Raw genomic sequence first — 20110 nt, 5'->3', positions numbered from 1 at the left:
AACTTTTCTTATTAGCTATGGTGAATTAAAGTTATAATTAATCCTCCCTAAAACAATCTTTCTCAATCACTTCAAACTATTTCTTAGTTAAAGGTTATAGATTTCCTCCTTTCTGAATTCTCAGCTTGCTTTGCCTTTTGTATGCTGTATATGGCTGTCGATCTAAGAACTGCTTAATATTATGCCAACTGTTTTAACACAAAAGGGGCATTTTAAAATGTGAATAGCTTTAGTAAAAATTATATTAAACATACTTATTCATTATTAGAATAAATGTGCTTTTTCTCAGCATGAGTAATTTCAGGTACATGAGTAGAATATATTCAATTTTATTGGTTAAATTTTTAGTTTCCAGTTTTAAGTCTTCCCTGCCTCATATCTCTCTGTACCTCATATTAGAAAAGATTGCATACAAATGTGAGGTCCTGCACAAAACTGTGGTTTTATTTGTAGAGGAAGGGAAGTTTAATTTCCTTTTTTAAATAGAAAAAAAAAACATTTTTGGTCTATTGGTGATAAATTTATATCCAAAAGAATATTCTAACCCTGATGTTAAATTTTTAATTAATGTCTAAAGAATACAGCATTTTCAGCCTAATTAAAAGAAAAAGATGTACTTATAAAAACTAAGATAATGTTAAAATTAGTAAAAATTATAGCAGATATTCTATCACACAAAAAGATACCTGAAGTTTCATGTATCTGCATAATTGGACCCTGGTATATAATTTATCTCTTTTATCAGTTTCATGAAACTTTCTCCTATAAAACTGTTAATTTTAATATCCCTTAAAAAAACTTATATTATTAGCACCACGTTCTAACCAACTGAGCTAACCGGCCACCTGACTAAAAAAACTTATAAATTATACATACTACTATAAAAAAAAAACAAATGATCTACCATTGATAGCTTAACAAAAATGCCATTCAAATAATAAAATTGACCGTTTTGCCATGTACTAGCAACATCTCCCTGTGTGTGTGTGTGTGTGTGTGTGTGTGTATTTATATACAATATCAATAGTTAAGTGGGTGATAGATATATGTATATATATCATATGTATATATATCACATATATACATATGTGTGCATGTATCACCTACCAAACCACTGACACTTGTTTGGTACAAGGGATTAGATGGTGACCAATGGGGCTTCAAATGGATTTTTTAATGAATCAATGAATTAATTTATCAGCATATAAAATGCAAGGGTGACATATAAAACTTAGCTAAACATTCTTCAACAGATTTCTAATACTTAAAAAGGGAGTGTAAGATAATGAGCATATTAGCCAATATCTAAAGTTATCGCAGTCATGAAATTCTATAATCTCTCTAGTCTAATTACTGCAGACATAAACTGTATAAACTAAACCTCAAAGTGTGTACCATGTTTTAATGGGAAAAAAACAAAATCATAAAGTGATTCGTATGTGCAACTGAAAATTCCTCTCACTTAAATACAAATGAAAAATTTAAAAGATGTTAGTTGCAATGTTACTAATGTATTTTAGTGTGTTAAATAGCTGAGTGTTTATTATAAAATGAATGCTTGGTCCTGCAAGGGAAAGTGCATTTATTAAGTACTTAAAGCAACATCTCTCTTGCAAATTTTCCTTTCTGTTTCTCAGAACTGAATAGGTTTTTTAAGCAATTGTTTTTTCTTTGCTGGTTTGGAATGGGGTGGTTAAAGATACCATCATTTTTGTATTTTTTTCATATACAAAGCCAGGAGTAATTGACTCTGTTTTGTGGAAGATGATGTATTCACCATCTCTTATTTTGTTATCACCATCGTCTGATAGTTTGTTTTGTAAAAAAAGGCAAAGTGCAGCTGTCTCAAATGTGAATAACAGTATAGAAGGTCATAGAGACTTCATCTTGGGTAAAAAATGCATTTAATAAAGTTGAATAAGATTTCTTTAGCTTTCCATTTGTGTGCTGATGCCCAGGAAGATACCATATTTATAATTCTGGATGGTTATTCAATACTTTCTTTTTCATAGAGAAACTCTGATTCTAACAGTGCAAAAGGTGTATATTGCTTACATTCAAAAGTGCATAAATTCTTTCAGAATATCAAAGTTGATTTAATATGAATTTTTTTCTCTCACTTTCTCTCTATTATCCCTACTGTTCCCCTATGGAGGGACAGATATCCTCAAATTTATTTATTTTCCTATCCATGTTTGCCAGAAAAATAAAATGAAAATGCATTGGGAAAACATAAAAATAACTGAGATAAGAATGGAAACAGTTTATTAACTTTCTGGTTGAATGACCTTGCAAAAGTTAATTAACTGCACCGAACTGTAATCTAGACAATTGAAAATTGATCATTTCTGTTGGTTGTTTCTCAACTATATATTTGTAGATATCTACATATGGATAAAATTGTGTTTGTAAAAATATGTCCTGTAATCTCTATATGACACATAAATATATGTATAGATAACATACTGGAGTGTAGGTAGTCTTGTCACTCATTAATACAGTTTACAATATCAAAACAAACATGACTTCATTGGAAGTAATAGCCTTGAGAACAAGGTCTGTCTCATGACAGTGAATATATTTGGTAAACAACTGATTCTTACAGATGCTTACATTCTGTGAATGTAAAGTTTTCCTGTCTTATAATGCAGTGGCCTCTGTTCTAGTTCTAGACCTCATCATCTCTCAACTAGAATAATGCTCCTGGATGGACTTAAACTTTTCTAAAGACTTTCTGGTGATTTCTTAAATGACAGTGAATGTACAGAATATTAAATCTGAAAATGCCACTTTCTTTATGATAGACCTTTATTGACACGTAATCCTTTTTAAGATTTAGCTCAAACTTGGGATGTCTGGTTGGCTTAGTCGGTTAAGCTTCAGATTTCAGCTCAGATCATGATCTCAGGTCATGATCTCACAGCTCATGAGTTTAAGCCTGGCCTCAGGCTCTGTGCTGACAGCTCAGAGTCTGGAGCCTACTTTTGATTGTGTCTCCGTCTCTCTCTGCCCCTCTTCCACTCACACTCAAAAATAAATAATAAAATATTTTTAAAAACCAAGATTTAGCTCAAATTCAACATATTTGGCAAGGTTCTCCAAATAATTTCCTTTTCCTTATTTGTTAACTTTTAAATAAATGGGTTTATTATCTTACATACCAGGCAATGTGATTATTTTATGCCTTTACCACATTATAGTAACATAAAAATCCATCACACTATTTCACATTCCTTTGCCTTTCTTTTCTTATTGAGAGAAAATTTATATAATATACTAGTCACTGTTTCAACCATTTTAAAGTATATTACCCAGTGGCTTTTAGTATATTCACAATATTGTGCAGTCATACCATTATCTAATATCAGAACATTTTCATCATCCTGAAATGAAACTCCATACCCTCTAAGTAGTTGCTTCTCGTTTACCTCTTCCTTAGCCCATGGCTACTACTAATATGCCCTCTATCACTGTAGATTTGTCCATTCTAGATATTTCCTATAAATGATAGCATACGATATGTAGTTTTTGAGGCTAGCTTCTTTCACTTAACATAATGTTTTCAAGGTTCACCCATGTGGTAGCATGTATCAGCACTTGATTCCTCTTAAGGCTGAATAATATTTTATTGTAGTTGTATACCACATTTTGTTTATCCATTCAACATTTGAGTTGTTTTCATTCTTTCCCTTTCTTAATGCTCTATCTTCTTCAGGGGAACCTTGTCTGACAAGTGTTGGTTAGATATCGCACATATTTATAAAGATACAGATGTAATTTCCCATGAAACTTTTCTTGAACCCTGTCAATTCTTCTGTTTTTTCTAGGCATTATATTATGTTGAAGTTGCGTGATTTTCTCTGAGAGTGTGTTAGAAACTTGGGAAAATATTTATTTATATTGTTTTTGCATAGTGTGTGATGCATAGATTTATGTTCACACTGTGTATAAACAGAATATAACTATAGAAATACAGTTAACTGTATTTAACTGTACATTTTATATGCTATAACATAAAAGTTTAATTATGTATAATTTAACCACATATTTCTAGAATGAAGCAAGAATACTTGAGTAATTAAGGGACTGAATAGGAAGATCTATAAAGAAAAGTGAGTTAATACAAAGTTGGAATTTCACATGAATTCTGACATGTCAGGAAATCTTTTAAAATGTTTTTTATGATTTCCATAGTGGCTGAAGTAGTTGAAGGGGAAGAGTGACGGGGTGGTATACGTTCATACTATGATCTCAAGCCCAGTAAGTGACAGATTAATCAAATACGCATCATTAAAATGCCATAAGTTATCAAATTTTGTTATATGCAAGAAAGCAATAAAATATAATTTTCTGTTTGGGACAGCAGGAATAAATAGAGAACTCATTTTCCAGGAAGGATCTGAGTAAAAATAGGAGAATGAAGTTGAAACAGCTCATTTCAAGATGCCTTTGCAAATCTAGATAACCAGTCATTTTAAAATGCTGTCAGCAATTAAAAAGGACAGCAAACACTGACTATACATAATTTTAGAAAACATGGAAAAGACTAAGCATGTGGTTTCTTACTACAGCTTCAGTAGCCATTGCACATATACATAGCAGAGGTAATTACAGCAAAGGAAACATGACTTTAATAAAATATATGCAGAAATTGATAGTGTATTTTGTATATACATGTATATACACATACACACATATGTAGAGTGTATTTAATAAAATATACGCAGAAATTGATAGTGTATTTTGTGTAGATATATATAGTGTGTTGAATAAAATATATGCAGAAATTAATATTGTATTATATATGTGTGTGTATATATATGTGTGTGCATATATGTATATATGTGTATATATACATACATATGTATGATATTGTATCATACATATCATGCTATATGAATCATACATATATATGATATTCTATCACACAAAAAGATACCTGAAGTTTCATATGTATATATATACATACATATACATCTATGTATATATATGTGTGTGTGTGTATATATGTGTGTGTATCTATATCTATCTATATCTGTATATCTATATCTATATCTATCTATATATCTATATCTATGAGAGAGAGAGAGAGAGAAAGAAAGAAAAAGACTATTTCAATACATACTTTTGGTCAGTCACCAAACATTTCCAAAATTGGAGGATTGCCTGTAGCATTTCATAAAGAATAAAGAGTTTGCTTTTAAAAGGGTAAAAATGTAACGTTTGTCTTTCTGGCCATAAATTTATGCTGTTTCCACAGAAATAAACTCTTTTCTAAAATTAACTTTTGGTTTACTAACAACAGTCTCTAAACCTCATGTACCATATTGCCAGTAGTCTATACCATATGTAAAACTACTACAAAGTTAATCGCAAGTATTTGAAGATAAATGTACATTTTTTTTATTTCAACTACTATAAATCCTATGTTTCCTGTAACTAATGTGTTCTACTGTGATAATACTCATTCAGGAAATTTATTTTATTATGGGAATTAAATGATACTTAGCCAAAAGGAGGAAATTAAACCAATTTCGGATTTTTAAAAACAGCAAATTCTGTCAACAAATGTTTACTAAATTGAACTTTCTTTTAGTAGAGTATGTAACATTTTCCAAAAGTTACTCTATTCCCAAAACATAAATTACCAAATGTTATAATTGTTCAGTGTTGCCATTGAAACACGTTACTACTGATCATACTGCTCTATTAAAAATAAATGCATCATATAGGGTTATAGCAATTGATATGTAATCATGCAAATTCCCTTTATAAACATCCTGGTAAACTGAAAGACTGGATCAGCAAGCTAAATTCCCATATAAAACAGGGGAAATGTTAAACCTTTGGCATTTTAATCTCCTTAGGACAGAATGGAGACTCATGTTATTGTGATCTTAAATATTAGTCACAAGTTCTTAAGACAATGTAAAGTCCTTTGAGAGCCAAAACCAGACCGGGAGCCAGACACAAACCTCTTCCATTAAACCAAAATTCATTAAGTACTTGCAACCCATCAGCCGGCTGACATGGCCCAGAGTCTGCAAAAGCTCTTGGAGGAGAATAGGAAGCTAATTCTGGTTCTTTGGAGTCTTGCAGAAGGAGTGTTCTTTCTGTTGGAAAATGTTATAGCACTTAGTCACTGATCCATTATCTTAGCCCAAGTGTTATGAACAAATACTTTTAGGTTTTCTTTGCTTAATTATTTCCTTGACTTGTATGTTAAAATTAGAAAAATAGAGACCCCCAAAATGCCAGTTAATCAAGGGGAAAAATTCAATTTAAAGATTTCAGTAATATCTTGGTGAATTAATTAACTTTCTTAGAAGGATCCATCTTGATCTAAATCTAAATCCTGTGATGAGCCCAAATAAACCCGGGAATCTTTTTCTCTTTGAGTTGTTTCTGATCTTACACTGATTTTTTTTTTCCTATTAAGTCCCAAGCAAAATTTAATACTGTGTGTTACTAACGAATATTTAATGGGTGTATAGTAATGTGTGTTAGGAAATTTACATTATCTATGCCCAATAATTTCCACAACAATTCTGTTATATAAGTTATTTGCACCTTCAGTTCCACAAGGGAAATGGGGTTTAAAGATTCTTTAATATCTTTCCTAAAGGTTAGCTTTAAGTAGGCAATTTCAATGCATCCCAGCTTGTTTGTTTTGGCAGGCCTTATAGGTGCTGGTATAATTACTATATCACACATATTTCAGAAATAAACATACCCAATTTTACAATAGCTATAAGTATTGAGTGCATGCTATGTGGCATATTGTCTATTAAATACCTCTCTATACTTAGAGAACATTTTATAGACTTACATAGAATAGTCTTCTATTATATATATTCTTATATACTCATATATATTTATATATTATTGATATATATATTATTATATATATTATATTATATATTATATATTATATATATTATTGATTATATGTATTGATATATATATTGATATTATTATCAAAGTACATGGATGGATTTTATATATAAATATATATATGCTTATAAAATTCTTATAATTGTTGTGAAGTATCAGTTATTAAAATCTGTTTAAAGATTGTTAACCTTAGGCATGAAGGGGTAAATAATTTAAGTTTCTAGGGGACAGAAAGGAACTATATTAATATGGTATATATCTAACCTGGATTTAGATTCACTTTTATTTTTAGCTATCTTGTTTAATGACTGGTCCATGATAGGCATTCAAATTAGACCTATTACTCCTCACAGAGTCAAGTAAGTTGCTTAAAACAGGACTCTCCAAAGTGGATAAGGTGAATGTTTGCTTCATTCTAAGATCTCCATTGCAAAATATTCTGCAGATAGTGCATTGAGATCGTTTCTAGCTTGTGATGGGGGAAAACACTTCTTTCAAAAACAGGAATATTTTAATTTTATTTCTAAATGGAGAAAGGATAATATCCATTTTACCAGAAAACGTTGGATAGTTACCTGACAAAAATGACAGTGATTCTCACTCCCACAAAATGTTATTCATTTTGAAGAATCAAAGGGAGATAATAGTTGTACTAAAAAAAACCCACAATGTGTTCCCCTATATTGTAATACCCATATTGTTATTTTAAGTGCAGAAGCACAATTGGAAAGATACCTCATTTCTTTTATTCCTCTTACCTTACATTTGGTAAATTTTTTGTATACTATGCTCTGTAAGCATTCAAATGTTATTAAATATGTCTTTTAAACTGTGTTAATAATGAAACACACATATATTCTCTTCTGATCTGAGATGACTTGGAAGATATTCCTCCCAATAATTTATCCTAAAGCAGTGGAGCCTAGTAATTTGGATGGTTAATGCTCCTTTATTCCTTCTTTGTGCTTCTTCCTCTCTCACAAATACCATAATTTCATACTAGTGTCTGTCAATCTCCAACAGGGTAAAAAAGCCCCTTTTATCACCTGAAAATTTATATAAATGGTTAGCATGCATAAGATTCAGTCACCTTTATCAGAATATGCCCAAATTATAAGATTCTTTAGATAATGGTAATTATTCATTATGTCAAAAAGTTAGTATTGCCAGGTTCAGAAAAGGTTGAACTAGGTTAAATTGGCCTAAAATTAGTCATCTCTTCCCTAGTACCATTATCTAATATTTAGCGTGGTGATTCCTACTCAATGTCATGTGCCCTCACCTTTAATGGGATACAGTAATTGCATAAGCATCACAATCCTAATTGGGTAATCTTACAGAATTAAGTAACACAGTCTGTTCCACCTTTCCAACCTACTCAATTTCTTCCCCCAGACTTTCCCCATGACAGTTGTCATTTTTCTGGAAATGCATGATTCTCTGGGAGTCAAAAAAGATTGTTGCTTCTAGGTTAATACATAACAAGAGAAGATAGTTAAATTTTTAATTAAAGCTTGGTATAAAAATGATGTAGTAGCTTTGTGGTGACAGTGTGACATTGGATTTTAGAGTGCCTGATGTTTGTTTCACATTGTTCTCCCAGAGCATAGAACAGGACCTGGCTATCCCAGAAACTCTAGAAATATGAAAGCCCAGATTTTATTCCCAATCTCTATATCCTCTAAAACTTTAGGGGGGCAATTTAACCTTGCTTATACTCTAGTTCTAATATTAAAGAGTTGGGCTATATGGGATTCCCAAATGCTATTCATAAGAGAGCTTATTAAAACAACACAAAAGATTATTAACACAAACCTACTGAATTATATTCTGCATGGTAAAGTCCAAGAATATGTATTAAAAAATGAACTCCCCAAATTTTTATGAGCAGCTATACTTGTGAAACACTATTTATCTGATTTCCTACTCCCCTATCACATTTGCTAAAGATCTAACTCTAATGTATTTACTTTTAAACGTTTGATAGGCTGATTAAAATCATAGCTTGGAGTAGGTGAGTAATTTGGTGTCCCTCCATTCTACTATATAGGTATTGCATACACCGCCACTTTGTGGGTACAATTGATTCTCTACAGAAGACATCTGTGTTCAAGGACTATTTCCATTTTAGGAAAATGTTACATGGAATAATAAAATGAGTATAAACTATTGGACCAGGGATGGATTAGAATTCCAGTTTCAGAGATAAATTTGTAAAGGACCTCAGATAACAGTAATCCCTTTCTCCGCTGTTCCTAAGATACATAGGATCTAGCCCTCTGAATTCAGAATGTGTGATATTTCTTCAGACACAGCAATTAGATACTGATTATTAGGCAAACATTATGACCCTAATGGTCTCAACATATATGTTCTAATGTTAGTAGGATGCCAGATCATAAACAGAACATCCAGTTAAATTTGAATTTAAGGTCAATAACTGTGTTAGCACCAATGAATCCCAAAACTGCATGTATATGGGTATCCTACACAGTATTAGAGATACACTAAAAAATAATCTGTTGATTCCAAATTAAAATTTAACTGGGTGTCTTGCATTTTTATTTGTTATGTCCTGTAACCCTAAATCTGAGGTCTCTTTGTAAAATGGAGCCCAACAAAGTTTCTGGCTAGAGATGAAAATTTCACAGCGATTGAAGAGGTTTAATAATTTCAGTGCTTTTTAAAGTGGCAATATCTTGCCCATAAAAAGAAAAATAATACTATTGTACAGACAACTTATTCAAATGACCAAAACTTTAAACAAATGCTATTTTCCTTGGGTGTTTGTGGGCACACATATGTTTATATACGTATGATCTTAACAACTCACTTTCACTTACTGAAAACATAACTGTTTACATTGCTAAAAAAATATTAAGTGTTCAGGCTAAAAATATTTTTAAATGACAGCTACATTACATCATAGAGGATATTAAAAACATCTATATTTTGAGATTTTAAAATAATAATTCACAGTTTGCAATATGGGGAACTATATGTAAATTATATTTCGACAACTGCTTGCAACTTCAACTTTTAAAGCTGTTTTTAAAATCTTTTTCCATGAAAAAGAATTGTCTATTGATAGCATAATTGCCTTGTGACTGGATATGAGGAAACTTCGAATGAAACAGATGGTTGTCTGCAAAGTAATGCCTACAAAGTACAATTGAAAATCAGTATTCAAAAATAAAAACTTGGAACTTTTTCTTGATATAATTGTCAAAAGAAATCTGGCTCACCAATTGGAGAAATAAAATTCCCAGTGTTTATTTTTCATAAATATTAAATAAACACAACTATATTTGTTGATACATACTAACATTTTCATGTAAACCGTTACAAATTACAGGGTCTTAAATGACATATGTGCTATGTCAAATGCATATCTTAACTCTACCTTTCAATGGTAATCCTCCAAGATCTTCATTGGCATATAAAAACCACAAAATAATCTTTCCATGCTACGTGATTAATATTTTATAAGTAGTCATGATAAAAACTGCTGGAATCGTCTGCTATATTATCCATATATTTTATGTGTAGCTTGTGATGATGTGAGAAAAAATACTTAGAATGGGCATTACTAAAGAGTTTTACTTGGATCGCAGGAGAAAATAGTTTCGACTAATATTTGAGCAAAAATTATTCTCTTGAATGTCTTTTTTTTTTTATTTTGACCAAGTATTCAAAGGTTAATGGAAAGTGAAAAAACTGTTTCTTGTCCAATCTGTGGCACTGCTATTCAATATGATAGCCTGTGGAATTCTGCTAAACTGGGCCAAATTGACCTTTCTCTATCGGATCATATCTGCTAGGTGTAGATTCATGTATTTGTTCATACTTGGATTTTACTACCATGTAGACAATTCATATTCTCCAGAGAATTCAGAAACGGAGGAACAGCATACTTCTCTACAAAGTTGAGAATTTCTCTAGTCAAATTAAATGTCAGTGCAAAATCACCCAAAACAGAAGAGGGTTTGAATGGATATTTTTAATAAGGACTTTTACAAAAGGGTTTAATTCATTTAAAGTTAATTTCATTATCATAATTTTGGCAACAGATAAGCATCCTCACTCAATTGAAATTTTAAAATAGCGTTTATAACTGTTTAATGAAAGTCAATTCAATTTGTTTATTGGCAAGTTGTTTCTTGTCAAGATGCTCAAGAAAACTAACTTGTGGAGTAACTCCAGGTTACTAAGAACTTTGAAATCATTACTTTAAAAAAGTATAGTTACCTTTGCAAATTCTTACTAATTTTTCAGGGTTCTGCCACCATACCTAATATTACCTGAGTGATACCTGAGTTGATTTTTCCCTAGTTACCTTATTTTCCTTCACCCATTCCCACAGCCTTTTCGGCGTGGCTATAACATAATGGTGGCAAAACCCAGTTTTTATAGCTGAGTTTTGTTTGCAGTTCATCAGTGCATAATTAGTTTTATTTTTATCAGTTCTTAAAGCTGTATTTCAGGTAAAGAAGAAAACCTAGTACTATTTTACCTGAATGATCAAAGGTAAAATCATGAAAATTCAGAACAGATATCGTTATTTATTTTTATTTAAGTGTTTATTTTGAGGAAATGTGCACATACAAGTGGGAGAGGGACACAGGGAGAGAGAGAGAAAGAGAGAATTCCAAAAAGAGTATACACTGTCAGTGTAAAGCCCAATGTATGGCTCGATCGCATGAACTGTAAGATCATGAGCTGAGTCAAAATCAAAAGTCAGTTGCTTTGGGGAGCCTAGGTGGCTCAGTTGGTTGAGCGCCAGGCTTCAGCTCGGGTCATGATCTCATAGTATGTGCTTTCCAGCCCCGCATCCGGCTTTGTGCTGAAGGCTCAGAGCATGGAGCCTGCTTCGAATTCTGTGTCTCCCTTTCTCTCTGCTTCTCCCCCACCCATGTTCTGTCTCTCTTTCTCCTTCAAAAATAAATTAAAAAAAACATAAAAAAGAAGTCAATGGCTTAACCAACTGAGGCCCCCGAGGCACCCCTGGGAGACATATTTTTAAATGAATACAAAGATGAATGTAAAAAACTTAAATTAACTTATCAAAACTTGTAGGATGCACTGAAAGTGCTGGTTAGAAATTTATACCACTGAATGCATATATTAAAAAAAATGAGAAAGATCTAAAATCAATAGTCTAACTTTTTACCATAGAAAATTAGAAAAAGAAGAACAGATTAAATCCAAAGTAGAAAAAAATAGATAAGATGTAGAATAGAAATCAATGAATTAAAAACAAGAAATCAGTAAGGAAATTAACGGAACCAAATGCAAATTCTTTCAAAAGATCAATAAAATTCATAAGCCTGTACCAGGCTAAATAAGGGAAAAAAGAGAAAAGAATACTAATATGAGAAATGAAAGGTGGGACATCACTACAGATCATATGGGAATTAAAAAGGTAAAAATATGGGGCTCCTGGGTGGTTCAGTTTTTTGGGCGTCCGACTTTGGCTCAGGTCATGTTCTCTCAGTTGGTGGTTTGAGCCCCGTGTCAGGCTCTGTGCTGACAGCTCAGAGCCTGGAGCCTGCTTCAGATTCTCTCTCCCTCTCTCTGGGCCTCCCCTGCTCATGCTATGTCTCTCTCATTCAACAATAAATAAACATTTAAAAAAAGAGGAAAAAGTAATAAATTATGAATAGCTGTATATTCAAAATTGGTAACCTAGATAAAACAGACCAGTTCCTTAAAACATAAAATTTGTCATCATTCACACAAGAAGTAGACAATCTGAATAGACCTATATCTTTAAAGAAATTGAATCAATTATAATTTTCAAAACAGATAATAGCAGGCCCTGGTGGATTCACTGGTAAATTCTACCAAATATTTAAGGAAGAAATTATCCCAGTTCTCTATAATTTCCTTCAGAGGATAGAAGGAAAGGGAACACTTCCTAACTCATTTATGAGGTGAGCTTTACCCTAAAAACAAAATGAGGCAAAGACAATGCAAGGAAAACAAACAAACAAAAAATTACAGGCAAACATCTCATAAACATATATGTAAAAATTCTCAACAAATTATTACTCTATTGAATCCAACGATGTATAAAAAGAATTATACACTGTAACCAATGGGATTTATCCCAGGTATACAAGCCTGGTTCAGCATTTGAAAATCAAATTATATAACCTATTACATCAATGACATAAAGAAGAAAAATTACATAATCATATCAATAAGTAGATATAAAACAAAGTCTTTGACAAAATGAAAACCCCCAACTATGACAAAAACTGTAAGTAAACTAGAAGTAGTGGGAACTTCCTCAACTACATAAAGAATAGCTACAAAAACATCATGCTTAATGATGAGGAAGTTGAAGATTTTCCACTAAGATTAGGAGCCAAGAAAGATACCCTCCCACAGCAATCCTTTTCACCATTGTCTTAGAAATTTTAGCTATCAAAATAAGAAAAAGAAACAAAAGAATTGTAGACTGAAAAGGAAGCAGTAAAACTCTCCATTCACGTAATCATATAGGTAGAAAATCTGAAAACAACTAACAAAAAACTCTTAGAACTAATAACGGACTAGAGCGAGTTTGCAGGATTCAAAGTAGATATTAAAGTCAATCACTTTTCTATATATATATCAGCAGTGAACAAGGGGAATTTGAAGTTAAAAGTAAAAAAATACCATACCATTTGCATTAGTATGCAAATATAGAGTATGCAAAATAAAGTATGCAGATATAAATCTAACAAAATATGTGCAAGAACTAGATGAGGAAAACTATAAAACTCTGATGAACAAAATCAAAGAACTAAATAATTGAGAGATACTCATGTTCATGCATAAGACAACTCAATATTGTCAAGAGATCAGTACTTCCCAATTTGATCTATAGACTAATGCAATTATAATCAAAATGCAAGAAAGTTATTTTATGAACATCAACAAACAACTTCTATTGTATGGAGAGGCACAGACTCATTATAGCCAATACATACTGAAAATTTAGAACAAGGTTGGAGAACTGACACTACCCTATGTAATCTTACTATAGAATTACAATAACCAAGACAGTGTGATATAGGTGACGGAATAGACAAATTAGAACAGAATAGGAAGTCTAGGAATAGACCCACACAAATATAGTCAACTGATCTTTGGCAAAGGAGCAAAGGCAATCATTTTTAGCAAATGGTATTAGAACAACTGAACATCCACATGCAAAAATGAATCTAGACCTACACATTTCACAAAAAATTAGTTCAGAATGTATCACAGACCTAGATGTAAAACACAAAACTATAAAACTCCTAGAAGACAACATTTAAGAAAACTTAGATGACCTTAGGGATGGAATAACTTTTTAGATACAACTCCAAAGGCACAATTAATGAAATAAAGAATCAATAAGCTAGACTTCATTAAAATTAAACACTTCTGCTCTGGGAGTGGCAATATCAGAAGAATGAGAAGACAAGCCTTAGACTGGGGGAAAAGATTTGCAAAAGACACATCTGAGAAAGAACTCTTACTTAAAATATAGAAAGAAAAAACAAACAAAAAAAAAACAAAATACACAAAGAATTTTATTTTTTTTTATTTATTTTTTTTTTTATTTTTAATTTTTTAATATATGAAATTTACTGTCAAATTGGTTTCCATACAACACCCAGTGCTCATCCCAAAAGGTGCCCTCCTCAATACCCATCACCCACCCTGCCCTCCCTCCCACCCCCCCTCAACCCTCAGTTTGTTCTCAGTTTTTAATAGTCTCTTATGCTTTGGTTCTCTCCCACTCTAACCTCTTTTTTTTTTCCTTCCCCTCCCCCATGGGTTTCTGTTACGTTTCTCAGGATCCACATAAGAGTGAAACCATATGGTATCTGTCTTTCTCTGTATGGCTTATTTCACTTAGCATCACACTCTCCAGTTCCATCCGCGTTGCTACAAAAGGCCATATTTCATTTTTTCTCATTGCCACGTAGTATTCCATTAGAATTTTAAAACTCAACAATAAGAATATGAACAATCCAATTAAAATAATGGCTAAAGACTTTAAACTTAAAAAGATATCTACCAAGGAGGATATACAGATGGCAAATAAACATGTTAAAAGGTTCTCCTTATTATGTGTCATCAGAAAAATGGAAATTAAATGAACATGAGATGCCAGTATGTACCTATTAGAGGAGCCCAAACCCAAAACACTGACCACACCAAATACTGGTGTGGATATAGAACAATGAAAACAATCATTCATTGTTGGTGGGAATGGAAAATGGTACAGACACTTGGGAAGACAGTTGATGGTTTCTTATAAAACTAAATATACTCTGAGCATAAGATCCAGCAACCATACTCCTTGGAATAGACTCAACGGTGTTGAAAATTTAAATCCACCCAGAAACCTGCATGCAATTATTATACTCATAATTCCCAAAACTTGTAGTCAACCAACATGCACTTAAATAGGTGAATGAATAAATAAACCATGGCACATGTAGACATTGTAGTATTATCCAGCACCTAAAATAAATGAACTATCAAGCCATGGAAAGACATAAAGGAACCTTAAATGCATATTCTCAGTTAAAGAACCCAATCTGACAAAGCTAACTACTGTAGGATTCCAAATAGATGACATTCTGGAAAAGACAAAACTATGGCATTAAAACATCAGTGGCTTTAGGAATTGGGGAGGGGAGAAGGGTGAATAACAGAACACAGAGGGTTTTTAGGGCAGTGTATAAATCTAACTTTATGCATACAGTGTACGATATTTTAATGATAGGTATGTGTTTAATGATAGGTATACATTTGTTGAAAGCCATAAAATCCAAAGGACCAGGTTTGAATCTTAATGTAAACTATGCACTTTGGCTGATTATGATGTTTCAATATAAGTCATCGATTGTAACAAATGTACCCCTCTGGTGGGTGATATTGATAATGAGGAAAGTTATACACATGTAAGGACAAGGTGTATATGGCACATGTCTGTACATTTCTCTCAAATTTGCTTTGAATATAAACTCTAAAATAAAGTCTTTATAAAAAATAAAATTAGCTGGAGTGGCTAACATGAACCAACGTTATTCTCTGAACCCTTAGCAGATGATTGCATTTCTTAATATTTAACTCTTAGTCTCAGGCATGCTTAATGATAGGTCATGATAATAAATGTTTCTTCTGTTAAATATGAGTTTATCCTTAATTATATTTTCTAAGCATAAATATAGGATTCTTTAGGATTGCTCTAGTCATTGGTAATTTTCATGAACTGAAACATAACATTGAAATGATTCATCCTTAATCAGTACCAGGAAATCAATACACATAGGATATGTAGGAATATACTTTTTTAGATATGAGTTAGAATTTATGTTTATGATTTTGTATTTAACTTACAGTGGTAAGTATCCCCTCTATAGAGTACATTATTTGGGGTGCCTTTACTTAGTCTTACATTAAATCGTAACTTAATGGAAATAATAAGCATCACCTAAATCATTTGTATAATTTATATTTGTATAATTATAGGTTATTGAATAGGAACTAAGATACTTGTTATTAAGTTTATAAGCATTGTAAAAATATTGATAAAATGTAGGAATACTTTAAAAATGAAAACAAAAGCACCTACATTTTAATCAAACATCCATAGTTTTTTAATACCTGTATTAACATTTTGGCATATATTCTTTACAGACTTTTAGATATGTTTGTGGGTTTCTGTGTGAGTGTCTGTGTCCATATCACAAAATAGGATATATACTATTTATTTTACTTTTCACATGGACTTTCAAAATATCCTCAGAGAGATGATGGTCAAACCAATAACTAAAAGAGCTATATTGATTCAATATATCCTGTTTGGCAATGGTGATTGATATGCAGATCTAGAATTTTAGTAATTTTAAGATTTTAAATGTATCTATTCACATAATGTCTACATTTTTCTTAATTGTTATTTATTTATTTTGAGAGAGTGTGTGTGTGCAAGCAGTGAGGAGAGGCAGAGAAAGAGGGTGAAAGAAAATCCCAAGCAGGCTCTGCCTTTGTCAGCATGAAGCTGGACACAGGGCTTGACCTCACAAATCTGAGATCATGTCCTGAGCCAAAATCAAGAGTCAGTCACTTAACTGACTGAGCCCCAGGCACCCCTAATGTCTACCTTTTTAAAGGTTTGAAAACAGGGGTGCCTGGGTGGCTCAGTTGGTTAAGCATTCGACTTTGGCTCAAGTCATGATCTCGTGGCTGGGTTCATGGGTTTGAGCCCCATGTCGGGCTCTGTGCTGAAAGCTCAGAGCCTGGAGCCTGCTTCAGATTCTGTGCCTTCCTCCCTCTCTGCCTTTCCCACACTTGCACTCTCTCTCTCAAAAATAAATAAACATTAAGAAAATTTTTAGAGGTTCAAAAAACATAATAAACATTTACTAAAATGATTTATTAGTGAATCATTAATATGATAAACATTGAGAACATATTGTCAATCAGGCACTATTCTGAGCATGAGAGTTGCAAGCACCCAAGAAGGGAGATAAGCGATTGCAATTTTTAGGAAACAGATGATGATAATAGTAGAAGTGCTGACTAGTGGTTGGTTGTGGGCGTATATTTTTTCTAAAATGATCACATATTGAAATATGATGTATCTACAAAAAATACACTGCTATTTAGCTCACAGTTCAATGAGGGTTTTTTTTAATGTGTGCACTTGTGCAAACACCCCCTTCAGGATACATAAAATTTCCATCACCAAGAAAATCCCCTTTCTGTTCATTCACCATGACTACCACTATTCATCTTCCAACAACAGAGAAAAGTGCCATTGTAATTTCTATCATCACCATTAATTAGTATTTTTATACCTATAAGTATGATACAAATAAAATAATATGGCAGGCATTCTTTTGTATCTGACTTCAGTAGCACTGCATTGTCTTTGAGAGCCATCCATATCACTGTGTATAAAAATAGATTGTCCCTTTAACTGCAGAATAGTATCCCATTGCATGAAATGTAGCTTATTTTGTTCTTCTCACGATGAACAGTTTAGGGATGTTATGAATAAAACATCTATGAATATTGGTGTACAGGTCTTTTATGAACATATGTTTTTCATATCTCTTGAAGTACCATTGCTGGGTCAGAGTAGATATATGTTTTACTATATAAGAAAGTATCAAACATTTTTTCACATTCCTTGTAAAATGTTTACAGTGTACAAGGTCTCCAGTTACTACATATCCTTGCTAAAACTTGGTCTTGCCAGTCTTTTATTTTTGTTTTATTTTTTTAACATTTTCCATTCTATAGGTTATTCAGTGGTATCTCCTTTTGGGTTTTATTTTCATTTCCAGGATGTGTAATGATGTTCAGCACATTTTCACTTGCTTTAAGAGAGTTATAAATATTCTGTTGGAATACTTCAGTGTTTTGTGTTTCTTTCCTGGATTAATTTTCCCTTTGCAGTTGACTTGTAGAAGTTGCTCAGATATTCTGGATGTGACTCCTCTTCCATTATATGTGTTACAAATATTTCCTCCCAGACAGTGCTTTCCTTTTCAATGATGACTTTTGATTAAGTATAATACATTTTTAATTTTTTAATGTTCACTTTAAGTTTCTTTTTTAATGATATTATTTATAAATAATTTTATCTTTACACAAAAGTTGCAAGGATAATACAGCAAGTTCCTGAATAAGATTTATCCAGTAAGACAATAATTTTAATGAATTAATGATTAATTGACAATTCCTCCTAAGATAGCTGCACCAACCCCGAGATCACACAAAGTATACTCCCTGCCTTATTCTATAATCATTAATGTTTTAATTTTTAAATTAGATCTTTGATTTGTACTGAACTCATTTTTACTTATCATGTAAGATTTATTTTTCCTAAGCACATACCTCATTGTACCAGAGTTACTTTTTTTTTTTTTTAATGACATTCCTTTCTGTATTCAATCACTTTGGGATCTCTGAGAAATTTTGATAGGGAATGGACTGCATCAGTTCAACAATTTAATGAGAATTCACATCTTCAAAATCTGGTTTTCCAACCTATAAACACGGTATAGTTCTCTATTTCAACATTTTCTATATGCTGCAATATTATCCCATCTTCAGTGTTGAGTTCTTACAGGTGGTTGGCTAAATTCCTAAATATGTTACATTTTTGGTAATATTTGAAATGTGTATTGTCATATTTATCTAAATACAATTTGTGTGCAGTAAACTCTACTTCTTTAAAAGCACACAGTACAATGATTTTTGATAATGCCTTAGTCTATTTTGGATGCTTTAAAAATATACCATAGATTGGGTGGCTTATATATAACAGAAATGTATTTCTCATAATTCAGGAGGTTTAGAAGGCCACGATTAAGGTGCTAGCAGATTCAGTGTTTGGTAAAGACTTATTGGTTTATAGACCTCCATTTTCATATTGTATCCTCACATCGAAGAAGGGGTAAGGGGATCTCTGAGGACTCTTTTATAAGGACACTAAATATCATTCATGACGCCTCTACACTCATGACCTAATGACCTCTCTATGTCCCCACCTCCAAATACCATCACATTCTGGACTTGGTTTCAATATATGAAATTTAGGGAGATGACAAATTCAGTCTACGGCACATGGAACAGTTATGTAGTGTCAAAGAATATTTTGATGACCCAAAAATGTTTTCTGAGCCTCTTCAAGTCAATCCTTTCTCCACTTCTAATACATAAAAGCACACTGCTTGTTGTCACTATAGTTTTATATCTTCTACAGATTCATATAAACAGAACAGTAAATTATATAGCCTATTAAGAACCATTTAAGAGTTATCCATGTTGTTATATATAGTAATAGTTCATTATTTTTATTACCTAGCAGTATTCCATTGTGTCATTACCCTATAATTCGCTTGTTCATTGACTAGTTGATGAACATTAGTATTTAAAAATTGTAAATAGACCAGATTTGAACACATGTTTTTGTGAGAACAAATGCTTCCATTTGTTCTAACCTGGGGCAAAATGCAGGTTAGTATTGTTAGATTTTATGGTAAATATATGCTTTATTAAAAAATAATGGGGGGCGCCTGGATGGTTCAGTTGGTTAAGCTTCCAACTTCAGCTCAGGTCATAATTTCACGGTTTGTGGGTCCGAGCCCCGTGTTGGGCTCTGTGCTGACAGCTCAGAGCCTGAAAGCTGCTTCAGATTCTGTGGCTCCCTCTC

Source organism: Panthera onca, chromosome C1 (assembly GCF_046562875.1).
Source record: "Panthera onca isolate mPanOnc1 chromosome C1, mPanOnc1 haplotype 2, whole genome shotgun sequence".
Classification (NCBI taxonomy): Eukaryota; Metazoa; Chordata; class Mammalia; order Carnivora; family Felidae; genus Panthera; species Panthera onca.
This window is presented reverse-complemented; position numbering follows the sequence as displayed.